This window comes from Pygoscelis adeliae, unplaced genomic scaffold (assembly GCF_000699105.1).
Source record: "Pygoscelis adeliae isolate BGI_AS28 unplaced genomic scaffold, ASM69910v1 Scaffold395, whole genome shotgun sequence".
In the NCBI taxonomy this organism is placed as follows: Eukaryota; Metazoa; Chordata; class Aves; order Sphenisciformes; family Spheniscidae; genus Pygoscelis; species Pygoscelis adeliae.
Window position 1 is genome coordinate 287,946 of NW_008824755.1, and position 9,613 is coordinate 297,558.

Consider the following 9,613-nt stretch of genomic DNA (forward strand, 5'->3'; position numbering starts at 1 on the left):
TGGGGAAGCTTTGCTCTCATTTCTATGTGAGGAAAGGAGTGGAATGACAAGTCTTTTTTGTATCGCTGAAGTTTAGTGGGTAGGCTGCTACTGGTTATAGCTAATCATATATTTAGCAACATTAGCACATAAGGTCAGCAATTAGTCTGCTAAGGGAACTGGCATGCCTAAGCTAGCTACATGTTAGGAGCTATTAGCCAAAAAATTTAAGAGACAAAGCATGGAATCACCCAAAATGCAGCAAAAAGGAATGTGAAAGAAAGGAACCCTGACATCAGCCATCACCCAGTACAGAGAGGACACGAAAGCAACGTAACTGCCTTTGAAGAGCAATTGTTTGGGTAATTATGTATTAGCTGCAGAAATGCCATGCACATTCTGTTAAATAAGCCCCCGCTTTCAAAGATGAGCCATAGCCTGGTCTCCCACAAAGCTGAGCGAGTCACACCCGAGTTCCTAATTGCGGGTAAGGAGACAGCAAATTTGCCTTTCTTTTCTCCCAGATCCCCAGGCTCATTTATTGTAATGCAGTTCTCTCCCTGAGGAGCTTCACACTTTGTTATGATTCAGTGTGCAAAATTCACAGGCAAATGATTCACAATTCTGCTGTCTAAACTCTGGAGACTAAGAATAAAGGGGCTAGTAGGGATGGGACGAGCGTGAGCGAAGCTCTATGTCTATGTGAGCATTCCTCCTCTAAAGAGACTAACATACAAATGCAAAAAGCAACTCTTTATCTCCTCTCTCCATTCCTCATTGTACCTCTGCAATAACCATGCCACTCTAGTGCTCTCCCCTATGACAGACGTATGCCGCCTTTTCAGAAAAAACCTCTCTCGTGAGATTCACATCATGTGTGATTGTTTTTAATGCTGCTGAAAACTCTTGGTAACAATTCAGTATGTCTCTTATGTCTTCCTCCACCAAAGGGTTACAGTCTTACTACAACCAGAAACCGAGTTAGGACTCCTGGTTTACCTGCCTCCTACCTAAACAAAGTCTAAATGAAGATACTGATTGAATTAAAGCACTCAGTACAGCAGGCTGTAGAGAAAAACCCTCACCACTGAGGCAAAAGTAATTATTAGTAAACTATAACTTTATTCTTTTGCGATCTTCCTATTTCTTGGAGTTTCATCATACGCATGATGATTAGAACATACCTGCCTAAGTTTTAAGTTGCTTATTTTAACAATTGAAATGTTTAGGGTCTTTTAAAGAACATTTATTTTCTGTCACCCAAGGAGAACCCATAACATTAATGGATATTGGCTTACACTTGTTTGTACAAGGAAATGCAGCTTTTGCAACTTTCATTTTGATTCAACTTTTATAGTTTATTTTATGAGAAGTTTCAAAAGATATGCGTGTTAGTTACAGAGATTTGTGGTCTGTGTTTGAAAACTGCAATTACACTTCCTAATTAAAAGCCTTAAGTGACAAATTTTAACCCAGTGCTCTATAGATATAAAAAGGAACTCAATAAATGCAGCAACATCATTTTACTGAAGAGCCAGAACCCAGTTACCTGATGCAACTTCTGCTACAGACTGAATTTCAGCTCAGAGAATGCAAAATATGTTAAGTTTTAAAAAGCATGACAGTAACATAACAAAAATATAATACCAATTTGCTATTTCAAACAGAAAAAATAATGTAGGGTCAGACACTCATAAAATTCTACTCTTTGGCTTTGTCAGCTGCCTTTCAGACAGAAAGCAAGCCTACACAAAACATTAAATTTTTTGCAATCATATCTTCTATACTGCCACTGAAGCTTACAATCTGAAAATTTTATGAAGGTCACCGATGGGTGGAAAATGTTTTCTAGAAATACCCCTCTTATACTTTCATACCATTGCTTCAAACAAATCCAATAAGAGACAGATGCTGAGAAACGTGCCTGAAGCTGTAGGCCAGGACCAGCACCACAGCCAACACCTATGAACATGGGTACTGCTGTCTGTTGAAACAAGTTAGCTGCTCACAGTCCTGCCTGGTTTCTCCTCCTAATTCTCCTTACTGAAATAAATTATCTAGCTACGGGCACGCTGCCTCACAGGGAGCAGCCCTGGGATCATGAGACAGGCCTGGCTGCTGCATCACTGCAAAGGGTTCACTTGAAAACCTCATTAAATTGGGAGGAAGGTTTCGGGGAGGGTGAAGGACAGTGCATACCTCCTTGTGCTTTCCTTCTTTTCAAGCTTCTCCATCAGTCTCCCCAGCTCCTATTCCCTCTACCACCTCATCCCCCAATACTTTTAGGAATGCAGCACAACATTAGATGGGAAAACCAAACAAACTGCAGAGCTGAAACACCTACAGGCAGTGGATTCAATTACTGCATACTAAGCCCTCTATATTATTACAGGGTTGTAGTCAGGAAGATGACTGCTAAATTAAGTAACATCAAACGAGTGCACCTATTGGAGCAAGGATCTTAACAGTATAACCAAAATACTAGAACCCAGCTGGACAATTAAGTAATCAGAAAGTACTTGTAGTCCTCCTTGCAAAACACAACATAGGGTAAAACACCTGCTGACATGTCTGCTGCAAGTCTTTTCAGACCTGTCAAGCCTTTTCTACAAGTAGTTTCTAGTGAGCTCTTTTTTTGGTTGTTGGGTTTTTTTAAGTGGATTGTCATTTTTTGGAGCCACCTTCCTAAGCATACCAGATACACTTCTCATTTACAGTTCACTTAGATGCTTGGTTGTTTTGTTTTGTTGTGTTTTTTGGGACAAGTTTCTGGATTACCCATGTAATCTATAAATAACCAAAGCATTCTAAGAACTTCAGTATCACATCATCTCTACTGCTAAGGTGGAAAGACAGCAGAAAATGAAAACATCTGACATGTTCTCTGGGAGAAATATGCTAAACCTCATGCACCCTACAAATTAAACATTAAAACTATTGGTTTTATTGTTTATATTATATAAACAATTGGTGTCAACTAAATACCTACTTACCTGCATTCCAGGAGACACAATTTGTGTCTTCACCTCACAAAAAAAGCCTTTCACATTCGTCATACAACACAAAAGAGAGAAATTATTCAACCTAAAAAATCTGATGTTTAAGAAAAACAGGCCAAAGGATGTCAGAACATGTTAGTTGCTTTACCAAAGTTCATCAGCCCATCTGAAACAGGATGCTGTGGCTGAATGGCCAGCACAAGGAGCTTCAGAGGAACCTCAAAGGGTTTCCTCAAGGCAGTCAAACAATAAACCACACAATAAAATTTCCCTTCTTAAACTCTTATGTTAAAAAGTTTTCAGGCATGCAGTCCAAAGATTATATGAAATTTCCTTTACCATTTTATATATTATATACAGTATATTACACAGAGTTGATGCTCACATCAACTGCTTATATATTTATGACCGTAACACAAGCAGAACATTATCCAGAGGTGGTATTTTTGTAAAGTCTTCTACGTTTCTGATCCCTCTGACTCTTCTCAACATTTCATATTATGTGGAGCAAATGTCTGACAACACAGGAGTTTTGCTTACAAACCAAGGCACTGAAACACTAAGATTCTTCCAAATATTTTGAGCTTTTTTGGCTTTGCTTTTTATTTGTAGTGTTGTCACACTGGATATATAATGGGATATTCTGTCTATCTTTCTATTCAGTGAAATCTTGAAACAGCTAAAAGAATGTGCTGGGGAAAAATAAGTAATTTCCTTTCAAATAGATGTTAGGTCTCTCATTCAAATGAATATCTCTACCTCCTGTTGTCATGGGAGAAGGAAGAAATGCAAGGGCCCCCTCTTGGCTTCACAATAACAAATGATAAAGACCTTTTCATATCTGTTCTTATTTACCGCTTCTCCATAGCGAACAGTATCAATCTTTTCACTCTTTCATAAAAAAGTTTTTCCACATCCCTAATCTTGCTTGTTATCCCTCCCTGGTCATTATGCTTTAATCTGGCAGAAAAACTCATTATGAGATCCAAAACTAGATGAAACAACTTGGGAGCACACATTTTTATACTATGACAGCAGACACTTGCACAGCTTACAGAGGGATGTATTATGCTTTCTAGTTTCTGTATCACGAATGGGTATTTTTAGAGATAATTTAGTTCAGCATTACCAAATGAGGCACTTTAGCCAGGGCTATAAAGGACATCAGAAAAGATGACTCTAATGATGCCTGAATGTCAAAAATCTGTGGCATCATCCTCAATCTAAAGCAGTCAGCAGGGAAACCTGGATATGGCATACTTGGTCTTCACCCCACAATTTGCCTAGCTATTGAGGGCAAAAAGGGGATAAAAGTAAAAAGTTTTTGCCTAGCTACAAGAATTTACAATCTCACTCAACGTGGTGTCTTTCTGGACAAAATCTTAGGAAGCAATATGAGGCACTTCTTCATGCTTTAAAACTGTTTGATCTTCCTTGCTTCATTTGTGCACATCCAGAAAAACTGTCCTAACCAAGCTGATGCACAAATGTGAAAATTTACAGAGGTAATGACTGGCACAGATGCATCAACCTGCAGATGCCTCCATCTGGGGAAAATACAGAGGATTTTCAGTGCTAGTTTGAGGGAATAAACAGCAGAAGTGAAATCATTAGTATCAGGGCAGTATTTCCCAAATGCACAGGTAAGAAAGGAATGGTTCTAAGGTCATCGACCATTGCAGCAGGGGAGAGAGAAGAAAATTAACATTTTGTATAACAAAGAGTTTTTGAGGACTATTTTGCCATAAGGCAGCTTAGAACATTTGTGAGATAAGGACATCCTCTTGCCTTTGAAAAACCTCCTGATGATAAAACCAAGAGCTGAAATCAAGGGGGTTAAGAGCACGCTGAAGTGCTTTACTGAGTAGGGACAGACTTGTGCATGTGCCTAAATGCTTCACAAAACATCTGTTACCATTGACAGGGACTGAAGATTGCATAAGTAATAAATAAAGTCCTTCAAGTATCCACTTAGAAACATCTAAGTAGTACACTGTTTATCAGTGAACATATTCCAGATTGGCTCTACAGTTCCTCATGTTTCAAGAATCAAACACAATTCATGGAACTGGAAGAAGGTACAGTCAACTTTAGGTCATATCCTGCATGTTTAAAGATACCTGTTCGGTTTTTCCCCCCATGCCTCTGCTACCATTGAATAGAACCAGTGGGTGAAAGGAGGTAGATGATAGGTCATTTGGGACCTTGGCAGGAAATTCATCATCATCCAAACGCATTACTTCTTAACCATCTTAACAAGACAGTTGCTATAGCTAAACATAACTGCAGGGGCCGAGACCCAACATGGTAAGGTGTTTCTGAACTTGAGGCTTAACCTTCAGTATGCTATCAACCCTCCTGCCAGTTGTTTTGACAACACAGACATTTTGGACACCGGCATCATTAATGATAATTCACACTTAATTACATTTTTTCTGCTTTAAGCTTTTCATAATGTAAAGTGCTACTACAATTTCTTTGTTTTCTTTGAAGAAAACAAGGAGAGCTCTGTATGAACAGTAGCTTCATTTAGACAGAGATTACCCACTCTGAATTTGTAAGAAGATTAGAAGATAAATATTAATAAGATTAGTCTATATGGGGAAATTAAAAGGACCTATGAATAACGTTGCTCTGTATAATTTAACACACAGATCTATCACACTGTTAAGTGAATCTGATTATGTCTAATTTGCAAAACTGGAGAAAATGAAATAATCAAACTGATTAATAAATGAAGTTGGGCAAAATTATCTGTTCCTAGCTACTTGTTCTGTTATACCAAAGTCTGGCATCTCCAGTACTGAAGTGCACAGCTGCCTCCTCCTCCTGCTACAAACATTTCAAGTGTGTTTACCCATGTTAAATAAAGATGAACATAAAGTAAATACTACCAAAAAAAGTAAACTATGTAATGGGCCAGGCTGAAATACAGCTAGAATACTCCATTCAATTCAGTGGAGTTAAGTTACAAAATTTTTTTGATGTAACCCAAGGTGCTTGAGAAAGGTTATGTATGACTCTTCAGCATAGTCATTACAGGACAGGTCAATGGTAATGGTTCCTGTAAGCTGTCTCTTCAGTGCCGACATTCCCTAAATCACACAAGCTCAGGCATTAACTGACTAAATCCAGGCTAGCAGTAAAACAGACTGCCACATATCCCTAGAAAACTGAGGTGTGTCTTAAGAGAAGGGGAAGTTTATTTTCTTTACAAGGGATTGACTGTTCCAGGCAACAATTAAAGTGTGCATGACTACAGCAGTAAGGAAAATGAGAATTTTCCATTATATTTATAATGAATTTCATTTCCTGAACTTGGTTTGTATTTTATTAATTTACTGACAGGTACAATCTTCAGTGATGCAATCTTCATGCTTCTAAAACTGAAGGAGTTATGCCAGTTATGCCATACTCTTTACTACAGGCTATTTATTAAGTTTCCCTTTCATGGAATTTATTTTCTGCATGAAAGCAAATGAAAATGTAAACCTTGAGGGAAGGGAACTAAATAGGTAAGAAAAATATTACAGTTTCAGCTGCCATTAGTAGTATATGAGAATTGTAGCACTAGCATGATCCCTCAAACACCCCAAGTAGGTCCATTTAACTAAGACCCATAGCAGTGGGAGGGTCTTTAAGCTAGGGCAGAGCATTCATATTACAGCCTTCTCTCTAAAAGGCCAGATTCACCCTCACACACTTTTGGTATTTCTTCTGATTGGGAACTCCTGTAAACAGGTCACCCTTTCAGCATCTTCACAAACCAAAGAATCAGAGACTATACAAAGGGGCAAACATCTACCCACAATTGTCATTGTTATTAGTAGGGACTCATGCTCTTCTAAGCGATAGGCACTCTTTACCCAGTACACACATTGCATGCCTTGACATACTGGTATCTGGTAAGTACATACATTTTATCTCATTCTTTGATGTAACACGTATGGGCACTGGCCTCTATACTTTTTCAATTACCTATATAAATTCTAATTAAGAAGGTATTATAGGAGCTCATTTTTATGTAAGATTTAATGGCACAATCTGAAAAAGATAGCTACGTGCATATATATATACACACACACACACACACTTTTTTTCCTCAAATCAGATCTTTGGCTTTCCACTAGCCTGTCTACAAAGGCACAGAAGAGATCCTGCTTTGAGAGAAGTCTACTTCAAATGACACTGTTGTCTGTCTGTAGAAAACCTGCCTGGCTTGTTATAGGTGGGATTTGAATGAGTAAGATGAGGCCACGAAGGAAAATGGTGTCTTGCTGTGAAGGCAGTTGTTGAATGATGAAAACAGCAGGGGGGGAGGAAGGATTCAAAGATCCTTTTACAAATGAAACTTTTCACTGAGGGCCACAGAGTTCTTAGTGATATGGGTGCTGAAATTGTAAGTGGGCTGCTGCACAAGTGAGTCTTTGCTCCTGCAGAGCTTACTTAAAATATTTCACAGTAACCTTCTCTCACTAAATTATCCTGGAGACTCTACTGTATTAGTATTAGTATTTTTCCCTTGTGCTTTGCATATCAGAAAATGAAATTCATGAAGCACTTCCATTTCAGAATTGCTTAGTATCCTAGTAATTTCATAATTGCTTAGTATCCTAATAATTTAGCAATCTGCAAACATCTATGAGGAGTACTACAATCTCAGAATATAGCAAGTAGTGTTTGAATATTTTAGTAAGAGCCCACTTTCAGCTAATAACAGTCAGTTTAGAGTAATGCTGGTCACTTTTCCTGCGCTATGCACTCAACAAGATGCTAGAGCTATTACAGAAAGAAAACAAATATCAGTGAAAAACATCTGTGGCATGTGTAACTGAAGAGTTCTGCAGTGTACTGATCCTCTAAATTATATGCAGGAGTTGTCTATATTATTAGTTAACAGTATCTGGGTTTATAGGTGGTGCTCTGAGGTTGCAGGAAACTTTCTCATTATTTGCTCAAAAGTGCTGAAGCTGAATGGGAGAAGAGGAGTGAGGCAGGAGGCCAGTCACACTAGTCATGACCTAAACCATAGCCAGGTAGATTGTCTTTTTTTCTTCTTTTCAGTCAAACTAGACAACTTCTTTCTCACATTCTGATAGCATGCCTTATATAAAGTCCTTAAAAAAGTCTAATCATCACATCAGAATTAAAGCTCTTTGGGATACATATCACGTTTTCTCATTTACTTAGGCTTTGTAGAGTGCTGGCTCAACGAGGCTTAGATCTTTACTGGAGTCTTTGAATGTCACAGCAGTACAAACAGAAAATGCAAACATAATCACTGCATAAACATTAAGCATGCAAGAAGAAGAATGACCCTGGCAAAATGAAGCCCTATAAGCTATCAGCAGAGATGGGGAAAACCCACTACTCGAATTGAAAGGGCTCAACAGTTCTGAGTATCCCAACAGTTACTGGATCCACATAACAAGATGGAAATCTCTAAGCAGAATGGAGCAGGAAACAGGTACAGCAAGACATCAAAATAGATTCTCCAGAAATAGGAACAGGAGAGAAAGAATTACACCACTAATTTGGAAGTAATGCCAGCAGTGAAACTGAAGGAAGGCGAATCTCCCTCACTGAAAGTATTATTTACAAGCTCTATCATTTTGCCAACTTCGCTTCTGAGGAAAGACGCTCTTTTATTCTTAATGTTCCTGCAAGAAGGTAAAACACAGATTCCTGGAGATATGACTGCAAAGACTGAGGATAACTCAAAAGACCTTTTAAAACTTACATGTGTAATCATGGCCTTGCTGCAGTTTGCAGTAGTAGCTTCACTGGTTTCCGAAGTGTTAAGATTTCATTCAGTGACATGAGAATCCTCACTGATCCCTGAACAGTAATGCTCTAAACCTGGCAGAAAACCCCATACCCCTTCTCAAAGCAGGAGATCAATCTAGCCATAGGTTGGACTACTCTGCACCTGACCGCCGTGCTGTGAAAAACATACAATCAAGGACAAAGAAAGCGTGCAGGAGCTGGCTGCTGCTGCAGTCATACCCAGCTTACAGAAAGAGGATACAGCCAAGGGTGTTTGCCAGTCTGCCCAGGGTCTTAAAAGTATCTCCTGATGTAGACTGCTCAGGTTTCCACATCTGATGTAATCTATGCTTCTCTCTCTCTCTCTCCCCATTCTGGTAAAGTTTTGCTTATTTAAATACATTTATATATTGTGTGCACAAGCCTAGTGTATAAAGCAAAATCTGTTCAGCACATTTCAACCCGAAGAGTTTCAGAGGACAAGGGAGCAAAGAAATAGGGAACACTCTGTAAGCATCTAGTGAAAAGGAGGAATGATAAATAAAAAGGACAAAGTGTCAGGCATTAACATGACTGTTTTCATGAGTTACTTTACTAAGCTAAAGATATTTCTTACAGAGAGAGATACAATTATCATAGAGCAGAAAAGAGCTTGCCATTTATGATAATGTATGAAATTATCACAAATCACCCACACGTGCCTGGGTGAAGGCTCACTCTACTCAAAGCCAATAGTTTCCAGCATCGGGGTACAAAAGCAAAGAACCTAGAAAACTGAGGAGGGAGCTTTACGCAAGTGCCTGCTCTGAGGTACGAGCTGGGAGAAGCTGTTACAGGGTCACTGATATGCTAGGAGACTGTGTTAGCTC